Source organism: Nothoprocta perdicaria, unplaced genomic scaffold (genome assembly GCF_003342845.1).
Source record: "Nothoprocta perdicaria isolate Ctin4 unplaced genomic scaffold, notPer1 scaffold_160, whole genome shotgun sequence".
In the NCBI taxonomy this organism is placed as follows: Eukaryota; Metazoa; Chordata; class Aves; order Tinamiformes; family Tinamidae; genus Nothoprocta; species Nothoprocta perdicaria.
The window spans coordinates 1,716,731-1,733,043 of NW_020454761.1; positions in this window are offsets into that span (position 1 = coordinate 1,716,731).

A 16,313-nucleotide genomic window follows, 5' to 3' on the forward strand; every position below is an offset into this window, starting at 1 on the left:
CATCTTAGCAAAAAATGATTTTAAAACTTTAAATACTTAAGTAGGCTGTTGCACTGTGATCCCTTTGTTAACTTCATCTTCATTCTGGGGCAGTCCTCTCCAATTAGGCACTAAAGTTACACATTCCTGACTTGCGAAGACCGAGAGGAGAGATGGGAAGTGAAAAAGAGAAGATGACCAAAGCTCTCAGTATTGCCAGTATTGTAACAAAGTGATYGCCTAAAGGTCTAAATACCCTCATCTTCCATACAGATTTCCCTGGGCTATTGAAAACAGCGCTTTAAATACTGCTTGTTCTGTTCATAGCACCAAGTTCCTGCAGACACTGGTGCCTGGGAGCTGCTGTTAACACACACTGTCCCCATCCATGTGGGTTACTGGAGCTGACTGCAGGCAGTAACTGGCATCTGCCATCAGCTCCTGCCCCTTTCAGACAGGTCCCACAAGGTTTTGGCTCCCTGCAGGCGCCATGGCTGCCCCTGGACACCTCAACTGTCACTTCTGGAGGGGGACGGGTGGTCATGGGACTACACAGGCCCCTGCAGGGCCGCCAACCGCCATTTTGTGTATGGTGGTAACAGGGCTGTGGCTGCTGCCATGTTGTGTCAGATCATGACATGGCAGCCTCAGCCCCTCCACATCATTCCTGCCGCAGCCTTCCTAGCCCTGTGATTTTTGTTTGTTTTGTTTGTTTGTTTTGTTTATTTTTTTTTAACTCAGGATCATGGTCAGATTGGCAAGTATAAATTGTAAAATATAAGATGTTATTATTCTTCCTTTTTTTTTTGGTCAAACATTTCTTCATTCTCTTGAAAACAAACAAACAAAGATAATAGTGGTAGAAAGCTTTTCTTTCCAATGCCCTGTTTCTCCAGCTCCCTTCACACCCTTTGTAAAATGATAAAAGCCTGCAGTGGCACAGGGAAAGGGAAGCTTTGATATACCCAAATATATGAAGGGAATGAGCTGCTGAATGCTGAGGCAGCGTGACACTTTCTCCCTGCCTGTGCAGAGATGGAAGAGAGTGAGAGACATACACTTGACCTTGCAGCAATGTAATTTTATTTGTAACACCTCCTGTGGCAGCTTTAATTCCAGGAAGAGACTGAAGAGGTGGGAGGATCGTTCTCTGTGTAGCATCTACAGTCAGAGTAAAATTCACCCCTTTGCTCAGAAACATTGTTTTTTATTTATAGAGACTTCTAATACACTGGGCCATAATCAGCCCTCTGAAAAGGGTCAGCATGAGTCCTAGTGATTCAATCCTATTTAAAAAATAAATTTGTTAAAATCAGCTTCATTGTCCTTAAAGTTGGAATAAATAAAAGTTCTGGTAATGTGATATTGTATGGGTAAGCTCTTGGAGGCAGATTTTTTTTTTCCTTTATTGTGCTATGGAAGGTTTCCAATGTGGGTGAACAGTAACTACTGCAGGGTTTTTTTTTTTTTTTTGATTTTTTTTTTCCTGCAGGAGACTGTGGAGTGAAAAAATAAATGTTCATTTCTAACATCCCTCCTCATCCCTGAATCCAACATCTGTCACTGAATGAATCAGGGAAGTCAAGCACCGTTGCCTTCCTCTTAATCCTTTGACACATCCATAGCTCACATACTCACACAACAGCTGAATTCATTAGGTATTCTTTTAGAGACTGTTTGATCACGGAATTTCATTGCAGTAGCAGAAACTTACTTCATTATTAATAATAGCAACAACRATAATGACAAAAGCAGCATCAATGCCGCAAGCCAGAAGAGCTAAGAAATGAGAATACAAACTGATGATCCATCATGACTGTTTCAGGCACTAAGTGTGAAGATGAGCTTGTGAAGCATCTGACTGCTATTAACAGGGATATTCCATCATCCTGATTTGAAAATCAAACCAAGATTTCAGTAGCACCATCAAAAGTTAATTTGGTTAATTTTATCTCTGAGATGAGGTTCACTATAAAATCAAGCTATTTCCGACTCAATTCTCAGTCAATAAATAATCTTTAGGSATCAGATGGGGAAACTTTACAGGTTAGTTCAAAACCCTTTCTCTTCTGAGCGTGTCAGGTCATGAGAGGTAAAGTGGATTTTCTATGAATATTGCAGAAATGGAAATATCAGATAAAAGCACAGACTAGAGTAGAAAGCACATATAATCTAAGAAGCTGTCTTTAGAAATTTGGAGATAAGTATTTTGCAGCCTTTCTCTCTCTGAAATGACAGCAAACTATTTTTGGCTCCCACAGTCACATGTTTTACTCGCTGCTAAACGCTGCAGTCAGAAGTAGGCAGAGGCAGCTCTGTCTAGCTTTGGATTTTGCAGACCTGCAAGCAGGTGCTCTCCACGGGGCCATGAGACTTCTTGCTGTGGGGAGGGCTCTTCTTCTTTTACATCAGCCAGGATAGGTGAGAGGGCAGGGAAGTGACAAGGACAGCTTACCCCAAAAAGGGACCTTTTTCCACAGATCAGAGATCTTATGCAGATGCCTTATTTGACCTACTTGACCATAGGTTCTGCACTGTATGGTGGCTACTGGGAACCTTTTCATTTTCCCACAGCTTCAAACACTGCAACTGCTCCTGTGTTTACATTGTCTAAAGAAAGCATGTACTTCATTTCCTCAATCAGAGAGGCTGTAACAGACATGTAGTGCAATTTCAACACTGTTGGTTGTCTGTTTATCCTTACCCTGTATTGGTCTTCTGCCTTTTCCGAGCTTCCAAGTTTAAGTTTGGAGCGCTGATGGTACACACTAAATGTGAAACTAAACCCTTTGGGGACTATATCACAGAATAATATATACAGCGAAGGAATTTCTCACCAAAGACAGAAATGTAAAGATCAGCAGGGAGATACTCTTAATGTACCGTTTTACCTGCATTCTTATCTTCACTCTTCCTAGTTTTAGATTTTGTCAACAGGGACCATTTTCTGTCATCTTAATTTGGTCTCTTCCTTCATGTATTTGCTCTGTTATTAAGTAAAATCGTCTTTTAAAACACATTACATCACTCTTTTTTCTTGTTAGAGTTCAGAAGAAAGTTCCTTGCTGGCTTGCTYTCTTTATAGCAATGATGAGTTTCTTTACTTGCAATCACTACTGTTAAGTGTCCCAATTAGTACAAAATATTTTGCTGCAAAAGGGACTATATGTCCAATGGCCTTTGTCCATTACAATGGCCTTTGTCTTAAATGCAATCTTTTCATTATAAAGTAGTCTCAAATACAAAAGAAATGTTTAAATCTGGAAACGGTGAGGTTTTATAACTTTATACAAGCCTATCCCTAGCCAATTCCACAGCATATTCTAAAAAGTCTATGTTATGTTGTTTAGTTGGTTGGTTTGAGATTGTTCACAAAATATACTAGGTGTAGGAGTTTTTGTGTTTTTAGGGCTTACTAAGGTAGAGAGCTTAGCGAAAGTAGATGATATAGTATAGCATAGGGCATAGAGCACAGGGCATGGCGCTCGGAAGATCTCGCGATGTCACGGGAGTTAGGAGCATAATTAATTTATGCAGTTTACTGATAACCCCATGCCATACAAGGCGAAAAATTGAAATTAGTCTCCTGATTGGGCAGTAGGTGAGTTTACGCATTTCAGCTGGAGAATATAGGCAGACTGAACTGCGCAATGATCGCCATTTTGCCGCATCCCCCATACTGGTATCTGTGCTCTAGGGCCCTGGGGTGAGGACAACCCCAGGTCAGTCCAGCTAGCAAACGAGGCTTGCTGACCCCTGTCAGCAACAACTAGGGCAAATGTAGAGTCCTATACATGGCACAAGATGTAGTCATAACATGCATCAGGTTGTTGTTTATGGCTTTTTAAAAGCAAAGCCTCTCATTTATCAAATGCATTTTGTTTGTTTGTTTGTTTTTCCCTTGGTATCTGTGGCAAACAGAAACCTTTACAAGTCAATGTTTTATTAAAGCATATTTTGTCTTCTGAAATAGTTGTTTCTCTTAGGAAAGATATGCCTATCTAATACCATCAGCCATCCTTTTATTACAATGAAAAATATTCTTTAACTTCTCTAATTTTCTTCATGTTTAGATTCTCTGCAGATATCATTAGTTTTCCTTCTTTGGTTATCTCAGAATCTACTGTCTTTTATCCTTACCATCAGAATTTCATCCCACTCTCTTGTGATCACTTTTTTCTCTCTTCTGTCATTCCATATACAATTGAAAACTTCATTGCCAGCACTTAAATGTATTCATAGTGCGATGCTTATCCAAAACTCTGCTTCCAGTTAACACAGACTATTTTTGTGCTTCTTTATTACATTTTTTTTTTTGCCGCTTTTTTGCTTCGCCTATTAGTGTTAATCATCTTCCCTCATTCTCTTCATTATAACTGGCACATCTCTTTGCTTCTAATATGCCCATCTCCTCTGTATATGTCTAGTAAGAACTTTAGGAGATGCTCCAAGATGCATAAACTACATTTTATTTTGAACTCACTAGCTTTCTAAATGAAGCACAACATTAATWTTCAACCTGCTCACATGCATTTCAATACCATTTGATTTTCTCAGATTTTGAACAAATTGCACTTGCAGTATTTCCTYAGTGCTTGTTAGTATATGTGAAGTGTATAGTCTGTTCACTCAGCTGCGAACAGGGAATAAACTGTCGTTTTCTTTCTTTGGAGAAAAAAATGCAGGACATAWTTTTCTGGTATCTCTAGGTCATTTGAAAATCACAACTTTTAACCTCCCCTATAACAAAGTCCACAACAAAGAAACTCTTCTTCATGAAATCAAACTTTCAGTGGAAAATGCCTTTTAAATTTTTTTTTCATAAAGAAGATAAAACCCTGGGACTGTTTTTTTGCCTTGATTTATGTACATCTTGATGAACTGCGTGGAAGATGGGTGAGAAAAGGAACTACTCTCATATACCTTTCAATCCTTTGCTGATGGGAAATGGAGTCATTGATTGCTGCATAAATTGTTTTGACTGAAGTCTCAAGCACAAATGTGTCCAGCAATGCTTTACAAAAAGGTGAATATTTTTGTACAGCAGAGAGAGGCAGGAGTAGGGCTAAAAAGTTTATTGACAAATAAAATGACTTTTTCTGCCCCTCAGCAAGATCGGTTTTTAGTCAAGACACATGTATAATATARGCATATTCACTTCTGGTTCAAAAAAAATTTATTTTATTTTTCTCCCCTTTTTCCTAAGATAAAAACTGTGATCACAATCAATTTCCTCAGCCTCGCTGAAATGTTCTAAAAACATCTGTGGGAGAAAAGTACAGCTTTAGATCAAATTGCTTTAAATACTACTTGCTAGCTAGTGGCACTTTAGGGACTAAGGTAAGGAATTGAGCATGACCTCATGTGAATTGCCTGTTTACCAAGAAAGTGGCTGCTGAGCATTGACCTAGAACAGCTAAATATATACTATTTTTGCTAACATTTGCTGTCACTGGATGTACTATTCTGTACTCTTAATTTCACTATGGAATCATTTTATAGCTGCTCAATAGCTCTAATAACTGGTAAGAGTATGTACTGACTTCTGCCTTATCTTCCAAAATCTTACAAGGGTAATTCCCAACCAAAATTTTACCAGTGTCCAATATCTACTGTATCTGGAAGCATTTGTGGAATGTTTGTTTCTGCAGACTAATCCCAAAACCCTGCACCTGGCTGATGACCAGTCTACTCTCTTATAGCACGGTCCATTTTCCCATGTTGAGTTGAGCTGAATCACCACAGAAGTCTTTCTGTCACTTATCTTCCCATTGGGGATGACTAGGAATTACATAATGTTGTATGAAGGGGAAATATAAGAAACACTTTCTAAGGGATTGGAACCTTTTTGGTAATGTATTTATGGTAATATTCCTGGATGTGCACCAGCTGTTGAAGATACATGGAAGGAACATACCAACAAACAGTTAATGCACCATGCTCTAACTTATTATTTTGATAAGTTTTTTTCCAGAACAATAAGGGCAAACTGCTTTTGGAATGGAGAGGCATAACTGTTTTTAGAATTAACTACATGAATTTGCATCAGCTGGGAAATTATTCTAGGCTATGTTTTACAGTATATTAATAATATGTTCATAGCCCTCACTCAGTAAGCATTCTTCATGAACATACTTATGTTTGGGAATTGTAACTGATAATGTATTTCATACCTTATACATCAGATTTACTGTTAGAAACATTGCTCTGAAATACTTCATAAGATGAAAACACAATTTGGATACTCTTACCTTTAAATTAGAATGCTTGAACCTATTTTAAAGAAGAAAAACCAATCCCTTTTCTCACTAAAGGATTAGAAGAGTTTTATGGAATCAGATCTGCTTGATGAAGGGATACTGATGCATCAGCTACAGACCTCATTCTTTTCTAAAGCTGTTGCATTAAAAACATGTCCATTTAGTTTAAGCCATCTGCAAAAACAAGTTGCTAGGTACAAATAGCTACATAATTACTTAAGTTGTATTTTGATGCTAATTTGATGCTAGAAAATAATTCCTTTGCGTACACAATCCTTAATATTGACTTTAGAAAACATACATATCTTTACCCCTGGCAGTGAACTATGGATTATGTTATTTATTTTGAAAACTACCTTTCTATTTTGATTTAAGTTAACGTACATACCAAAGAATTTTGAAGAAGAATCTGCATGTTTAAACGTCCTTGCATTTGTCAGGTATCTAGAAGATTGATTGCTTTTTATTTTGATATCTTTTACTTTGTGCTTTTAAAATGGGRCTTGTTAACTATCATGTATCAACTGGATACCCAGCACAGAAAAAATGGTTTTGTGACATAATCAATGGCATATGCTCACAGATATACATACTGAAAGCACCGTGTTTGACCCTGTCAACTCATGATACTTTTCATTCTTTATTACTTAGTTAGATCCCAACAGGCAACATACCTCAGTTTTCTAGCTTGCATGTGCATGCACTTATCTCATAAATATATATCCGCTCAGATCAACCTGCCTATTATTATCTGAATACCGACCCACAACATAGTACCCAAACTAAGCAACAGACCTAAAAATGATACCTTGTAACCACGGTTAATAGATAGAAGCTTATGAAAGAAATGGGATGTGTGTAACAATAAGAAAATATCACATGCATAGCACAGGATCTTACGAATATCAACATTCTAAACAGAACTTTTTGAAGAATATTATTTTTTAAAGCAAGAAACAAAGATCTTGTTTTCTTTGTTGTAGTTTTGCATTTTATTTTAAAGATAATTTGGAGCTTATTAATGAGGGAATGGTAATTCTCATCACCTTGAATATTCTAACTAACAAGCAAACTGGCTGGTACTGCATACTGTACAGTCCTCTTGGTGTTACCAGGTTTCTCCTGGCAACTGTCTTGCGTGATGTTTTTATGATCTGAAGATGTCTTGCAGGAATAAGAGGATTCATATTTGTTTTTACTCTGGGCTAATCTGAAAATGCAAAGACAGGTTTGCAGAAAGGAATTTTAAGGTACTAAATCATGACAGTGTCCTATTTTTCCTTTTTCAGGTGCCTAAAGCCTTGTCAGGTGAAACAGAGGCTGCAGATTGTATCTGCAGTGAATTAAGTGAAACTCCTGTCAGTTTTAGTGGAAAGGATCCCTAAATGCAGTTAAGTTTTAGTTCACTGCTTTTTTTGAGGGCCTAATCAAAAATAGGAACACTAAGTAAAAAGGAAATATCTGGTGAATAAATATTTTATCCTGATTATATAACCTCATGCTACATCTAGATAAGGATGAGGCATTCCAACTGGGAATTTTAGGGTTATTTTTGACTAGAAATTGCTTTTACGATATTTGTTTCTGAGATTTATATATGTGTGTGGCTATCCTTTCARATTTCAAGTAGAAGTTGTTCTGTGAAGAGAGACTGCAGTTATCCAGTTGTCAAAAATAAGTTTTGCTGGATCAGGCACATTCTCAATTGTCTGTGCTCTTTTAAGACTTGAATATAGTTTACTGAGATCCACCCAAGAGCTATAACATGAGTGAGTGTTTCTAAGTTAAGATTCCACTGAGAAAATGGACTTTATCTAAAAGGAACAATGATCTCCCTTCAGAGATGCCAATTTGGCAAATACCTATGACATGTCCTTTATATAACAGCAAATTTGCCTCAAGCAGTGCATTTCCAACAGACACACATATAACTTGGGACTATGACTGGAAGTGGAGGGAGGAATACATCTATATATAAACTTCTTTAAAAATGTTTGAGAGGAGACATGTTTAATAAAGAAAACTGCTTTTATTTTGTGAAACTCCACTCTCTTTGATTCCTATGGTTTTGGACAACTTTGCTTTGTATTGTCTTCTGTTACCCTATTAAGCAAGCAATATTGTTACTGAGGCTGGACAGAGATGCTGAATAGTGGTGAGATTAGCAGATCTAACTGTGTTTATAAAATTAACTTCTGACCTGGCTTAATTGGCATTCCTGTTTCTAGTTTTTGAATGCAGCCTSTTTAATTTCATTCCAGGTTGCACCTTCACTTAAACGCTCATTTGGAAAGGATAAAAAAGCCTAAGAGATACAGAGATTTYATATTTTGTTACAGAAAAAAAAATTACGAAAGAAGAAATGCTAACCACTAGTACAGTAGTCTATCTGTGTCTGTCCATCGTGGTTATTCTTTAAAAAACATATTTTGCAAGGTAAAACCCATAGGAATACATGCAAGCAGGTATTTTTCCAACAGCTCAATCGCCTGTTTCATAGTGAGGGGCAGTGCTTGTCAAATTAATGTTAGGTTTGACTGCTTTGGAGTCTCTTTCTTAATTTGAACAAGATGCATCCAGAGCAGTTTCAAAGCTGTAGTGAAATTAGCTTTTGRACAAAGAGCTAGTGAAAGCTTCAGATGCAAATTTAGCTGCAATGTAAATAGGAGTGTCTGCAACCACAGGCAATGACTTTTATGCAATATGTAAGTAAATCATTCTGTCTAATATTAATGCAGAAGAATGCTAAATCCCAGTTCTCCTCTAGTAAATCCCTGCCTAGTGCTATACAGCACTGGAGATAGATTTTGAGATTTAAGTAATGTCAGTCTTCTTGAGAAGTAAATGACACTCACAAATACTGAGCAAAGGTGCTTTTTAAAACTCTAAAACAACAAATAGCTACTTGTATGCATACTTGACTCACGTGGATATTCAGTGGACTACCACGTGTCAGAAAGGAAGCAGGTGCACAGATCTCTGCAGGCCTGTGTTTAATTCAGCTAAATGTAGCTATTTTTACTCCTTTCCCCTGGAAAATGATACCATTAAATTCATTTTATCCTATTGTCTACTTTTTCAGTGTTACTTTCATCGTAATGTAATTCTGATTTGAACTTCATGTCTCATTGTTAGYAAATTAATACCTTTTGAAGTGTGTTTATTATTTAATTGTGTGGGCAAGTGCTACAAGGATAATTAGAAAGACCATAAAAATGAGAAATTGGCTGAAATAAAAAAAAATGCAAACATTATGATGGCTCTCTCCTGTCAATCTTTTGAAAAGCAGTAGTGCAATTATTCATACCTTTGACTCATTCAGAAATCTGCAGTTAAAATAGCATCTTATTTCACAGATGTACATCATTGGCTACTTTTTTGGTGAAGAGCAATGTGCTGAACTTATACTTTGTGGTCCTTAGTGCATTTCTGCATATATACCAASTAAGTATCATAATAAAAAGCTGTTTTCAAAATATTCAAGAAAATGCCATGAATAAAAAAATACTCTCCACAAACCTCATGTGCAATAGGAAATTTTCATTTGTGCACAAAAATCAAGTCAATAGAATCACAGAATCACACAGAAACACAGAATGGTTGAGGTTGGAAGGGACCTCTAGAGGTCATCTAGTCCAACCCCCCTGCTCCTGCAGTGACACCTAAATCAAGTGAAGTTAATGGAATTCTCTGTGTAAATTTTAAAATACTATTGTGAGGGCTGAGCAATGACCAAAAACATGTCCAAATATGATCTCTACATGTTTTTCTTAAACCTTAAATTTTGTTGTCTATTTTAGGTAATCATCTAGGCCTCTCCAATATTCAGTACAAAAGGACAGACAGAAGACATGTAATCCCATCTACCTAAGACACTTATGTATAGATGGGTTGAAGTTTCTCATCTCCCTCCATTTGCTGTGAGTACGAAAAATACCTGGTTTAGGAATCACCAGCAGTAAGTACCAGTGATTAGCCTTTAGTCTTATGTGCTTTGACCAAAGGACAAGTAATAGTATCTTTCTTCATGACTGGCAAAAACATGAAGTTAACTCAGTTACAAGTTCTGAATCTGTTTCCACCAGCGTATATATAAAAGTGTGGCGATGATATACAGGCACAGTATTCTTTTAGCCACTCAAGATATGCTGAGCATCTTGCCTTCCCAGAATTTTTACATTTCCAAGAAACATCCTGTGATATTACTTTGCATAATTGATGACAAGTTTGAGGCTGAAAAAGCTATTAATATAACTGCTATGGTCAGCTGGTGCACTTTACCTATAAAAAACAACTTATTTTCCTCTGTCTTTACAACCAACACATGAAGTCAGTGGAATCAATGGATAGGACCTCCTGGTTGAATGATCCACTTCACCATTTCAAATTCAAAAATGGGGCACACTATTCTTGAGCACCCTAAGGCAATTTCTTGCATATTGCATTTGTATAGTCAAAACAGGAACCTTCCTTAAATATGGAGAAGTACTGTGAACTCCTTCTTCCTCCAAAAGAGCTTTCTGAGTTACGGTTGCTATGGCATCCTTCAGTTACTGCATACCCACTACTGCGGGAGATTCAACAAAATCCTTATGCATACAAGCAGGTGCTTTGATTTTGGAGTTGCTCACATGCTTTAAATCAGACATCTGCAGAAATGCCTTGCTGAACAAGAACTCCTGCCTTCCCTTTTTGCTTCTCAGCTTGCAAGAAGACAATATATGTAATAAATATTCTTCATACAAATGGTTCACAGGCTATAGTTTCTGATTTATAGGCTGGATATAGGCTAGATTTTGTTGTTAGCATTCATTCTGACTAAACTGTGTATAGTTTTATATGAACATTGAATAAGGATAAAAGTAAGGCTCAAAATACATTGTAGAAATTCATAATTTCCTGTGCTGCTATAAAATTGTTGTAGAAAACTAGAGTATCACAGAAATTAAGGGTGTGATTTTGTAAGATAAAGGGTTCAAACCTTTTTTTTTTATTTTTAATACATTATTTTGAGGTTTGTTTTTCTTTCAGATTTTTGCGTGTTTGTTCAGAGCGTGGCCATACAAACAATAGTGCTGGTATAACAGAGTAAGAAACAGCTGGGAAGGAGAAGTGAAAGGCAGAGCAGGAATGCATCAAGGTAGTATTGCTGCAGGCATTTTTTTTCATGTGAAATCACAAACAGGCAGTAGAATGTCTAGGCATGTCACTGAGTCCATCCCTTTCCTTAAGACAGGATTGCACTTGACAGCTAACCTATTTTTAAAGACTCTGTGATGGAGTGATGGAGATTTCAAGATTAGTCTAGGCACTCTGTTCTGATGATTAATTACCTTAAGCTGTACATAAACATCAACAAATCTGAATAATACCACTCATTCTATGATTACTACTACTGGTAATCATAATCATTGTTTCCTTTAATTTAGCCACAAGACTTCTCTTTTGTTTTTTAGTAAGTGTGAGTATTAGAGCAAGGGATATTGTTAATTCTTAATTTAGAATTAATTTATATCAAAAATAAAGTGTCTGACTGTGTAAACAAATACACATCCTAAAATACAACTCTTAAGAAGCAATAATTCATTAATAATTTGTGTATTTTTCTGGTGTAATGATTATAAAGAGCAAAAATGTTGTAATGCAGCTAAAATCTCATAGAAAGTACTATAGACTCTAGAAGTAAATCATTTGATTCAAAATGAAACCATTTGTTTCTTGTCTCTAATATACATAAATATATATATGTATATATATATATACATGTTCTTACTGCACTGGAGATGGATTCCTTTCACAGCCAGTCTCTAATGCATATTACAATTCTTCAGCAGTAAATAGCAATTCTAAATCTTCCCAGTGGTATTGGCTACAGTTCCTGCTGTATTAATAGAAACTTTCATCCCTCTTAGTTTATCATCATATGAAGAGAAACCACATATCTGGAGGAAAYAGACAACCAATAAATTGTGGCATCCAATAAGCTGCAAAAGCAGGTGAGAAATTAAAACATATCTCAGGGCTAAGTCAGGATGATGCCAAGAAAACTTCTGTGCCATAGCATTTTGCATACAGATTTCAAAAACAAAACAAAACAAAACTCTCCAGTCGGAGGTYTGGAATTTCCAATATGCTCTTTGTAGTTATTAGTCCATGTATCAGTAGTGCCAGCACTAAAGAAATAAGGACTGTTTACATTAACGTATTTTTTAAAGAATCATTAAAATCATTGAAGCTCCTAAAAGCACTGCAGAATGCAATATGTCAGCGTGTTCACTCTTTGACGGTTACTTTTGATGATTGGCTACCTGTCAGCCTGTTATTCAAATGATCATGAGCTGAAAACTTAGGATATCCAGGGAATTGATAATGATCTGCAGAATGATTATGCAAGCAAGGTCAGTTGTCCAAGTAAACACATGTTAAGTCTACCAGCTGTCTGGTGCCTGTCAGTTTGAAGAACTGGCCATGACAGAAGTCAGTTTTGTGTAAATAAATACAAGGAAATCAGATCGTATCCAGATAACTTACAAGAGTATATCTGAAATAAGTAGTTAGAATAGTCACTTTGTCTCTGTTTTAAGGACATACTTGACATTATCATCATGACTGTTCTCATTTTAGGATTTACAGGATTAAAAATGACTGTTTTGAGAACGTGATTAACATCACTATGTCAATTAGTACTTTTATGACACAAGTAGGAAATGAACTGCTGAAGAGGAGCCTTTAAAACTAATGTTTATCACATTAAGACTCTTGTTGCATTCAGATCTGACACAGCCATACAACCTTAATTCACAGTTTTCAGGGAACTGTCATCAACTTTCTACTTCCTTTGCTATTCTATTTATGCATTTTCTTCCTAATATAATTCAGTTTCTCCTATGCCTGACGTAGGAGAAGAAGCAAGGTCTTTTTTTGCTATAGATGGCAGCACTAGCTTATCATAAATGTTTATGGGTTTCCTTTTCTTGACAGAAATAGCTAAAAGCATGCTTGGGCAGATTATGACTAGTATGTAATCTAATTGTGTTTAAAATTTACTGATGATCAACTCTGTTGGCCATATAGCAGGTTCGTCTAACATTTTCAAGTGACTTAAATACTTACTGGACAACAATGAAGTCCATTCACCATGCCTGAGGCCATGACTGTAAAGGTAATATATAGCTAATAAAATTATAAGTTAGCATATTACATTAAGAAATAAACGGAATGCTTAGTAAACTAACGTAAATACAACCAAAAAATGCAGTAAGAATATTCATTTAACAAACTCAATAAAAAACTCTTAGCTTAGTTGCCCTGGAGGCTAAACTAACAGTCAGGTTTACTAGAGTGATTTCTTTAGATTAAACTAGGATCTATATATTTCTTTGAAGCAATTGTATTCATTTGCAAAGAATATCACATTTTTGGGAGGGAAAGAAAGGAGGAACTTTTTTTTTTCTTATTTCTCACAGCTTTATGAGCATTTCACCTCAAAAAAAAAAAAAAAAAAAAACCTTTCTTTTTAAGCTTTCTCTAGGTGTGATTTAATGTTTTATTAATTGCCTGTTTGAATTCTGCTCACAATGATAGACATCCCCTTCCCTCCTTAAAAATTTCTTAATGATACACCTCCCCAATCCAGCTCAGTAGCTCAAATGCTTTTCATGTAAGCTATGATTTTGGAATGGGTCCTATTGTTTCAAGGAAATCTCAAATTAAATGTGTCTGCTTTTTCTATGAGTAATTACTGTCATACTCACAAGCTTCAACATAGTTTTACTCTATGTCTAGTATAATGTCACTCTATTTCAGTTCTCGTAACTGTGCAGAGACAATCTAAAATGACAGTGTTCTGACTGAAAATGCAAGATAAATATTTTACATATTATTTTACATATTATAATATTTTTTCCATTTTACTTGATTTTACTTGATTGCCTTTTAAAGAACAATTATATTTATAACGTATCCAGATATAAATGTAGAATATAGGTATCTTTTTACATACAGGTACAAGTATATATGCATATATGTGCATATACATTGATATATTTTTCCATTTTTTTTCAAGGAGCAGTTTAGAAAATTTTAGGCTTCTAAACAGAAAGTAAGCAACAGGAAGAAGAAAAAAAAACCCTGTTTTGTAATGTCATGTCAATGTACCCTTACTAGACACCTGATAGTCCATGCAAGGCAGAGATGTTCCACACCTTCTAACTGTAAGATAAGCATCAAGCAAAGTTTCTACTGTAATAGCCAAATGAGAGCCCTTTTCTCAGTCCATGTTCCTCACGTTAATTAGTCTTTTTCCATGTCGTAAATATAATTGTACTGTTTCACTCATGTACATTTTCTGATGCTTAGTTAGTGATAAGTCTGAAATCACGGCTTCAAGGTTTTTTTGTTGTTGTTTGTTATTGTTTCATTCATTATAAAATATAGGTCTATCAATCAAGAGACATAAATCCACTGGAAATCACACYACATTAATGGATTTGTGGAAGTATTTGCTGTTCTAACAAGAAATTCTTCCAAACTTAGCTTCCACAGTATCAGTTTCTAGAAAACTGAAATTCTGTCCTGATGATACAAATGTTCATTACAGATTATGCTGTCCTTTGTCCTAGAAGTCACTGCACAATTGCAGGTCAGTACTATTCAGTAAAGAAATCCCATCTAGTTCCTATTCCTTTTCTTCTTTCTAAAAACACAGCCTTTCCTTTGAAAGGGTCCTCCCTGAAATGTTCTTCATTGTATTGGGGTCTTATAGCAGGAGCATCAGCTATATGAATGCCATTATCCTATATCACCCAAATAATTTCCTTCCTCCTTAGGTATTTTAAGTAAGAACTATACTGTAGTCTTTAACTTCTGATAAATGTAGAACATATAGAGACACACTGTACCACACCAGGGGCCACTGCTTTATGAACCGTCAGTGGAAAATAATTGCTCCTAGTACTTTTGATAATGCTATACTAGAGAGTTAAAAAGTATGAACGTCAAAACCTAGCAGAGATATTCTGATAATTCATCTCCTGAGTCACTTGATATTGAGAAAGAAGAAATTTTTGAATGTAATTGTTACTCGATTTTGGCTTCCACCATAAAGCATGATTTACAGGGCCATTAATTTCCATTACTCTTCTGCATTGAAAACCATGCAAAACATCTACAAAAAATACATTAATAAATTTACATTCTTTGCTATTTTTTTCATATATAGATGCTATAWATATACTAGTCAATATTTGCCAAGGAGATAGCAATATATCGCCATCACAAAAATTGACACTGAAAGGCACAAAAGGAGGCTAAGAGCCAAGATTTTTTTAATTAAATGCCAATTGTTATGCTTCTACATGCACAACTAGATTTCCTGCCTTTTTTTTCAAAAACTGCTGTGCACCAACAACTGCCATTAACCTCAATTAGAGCAACAGTTAAGCTCCATTATTCCCTAGAGGAACAAGACCTTTACCAAGGGGTCCCTGTCATTTCAGATATTTGTTACATTGTTTCTGTGGCTGGCGAAGCTCGTTTGCAGTTCTGTGTAATTGCTAAATACAGTGGTAAAAAATGAATGTAAAAGCAGATGAAATGCAAATTTTTCCTTTTTTTTTTTTTCCTCCCTTCTTTCATTGTATTTTTCCAGAGACTAATGATAAAAAGCAAACAGGCATTTTTGGAGTTCATTTGAAAACTCACCCAAAGACTGAGTTTTTGATGCAAAACATTGGCATATATTCATCTCAAAGAGGACTTTTTGTTGTTATTTTGTTTTCTCCAAGCCTATATGTGATGCGTGCAAATTCTGTTATTAAAATTTGAAATGCTAAAATGAAGAAATTCTTTAAATATATTCTGTTTTTCTGCAGTCCTGCCAAAATTCTCCTTTGCAGCTTTATACCAGGCTGCTGTAAGCTAAATTCCCAACTTGCCTTCTTCCAGAGGGTTTGTACTGTACCAGCTACGTTCCCCATTTTATCCTCAACTCCCCCACTCTGCCCACTCCTATGACAGTTCTGATAATTTCCATCTCCACCTAAGCTTAAAGAACATTTGTCCTCCAAAAACRTA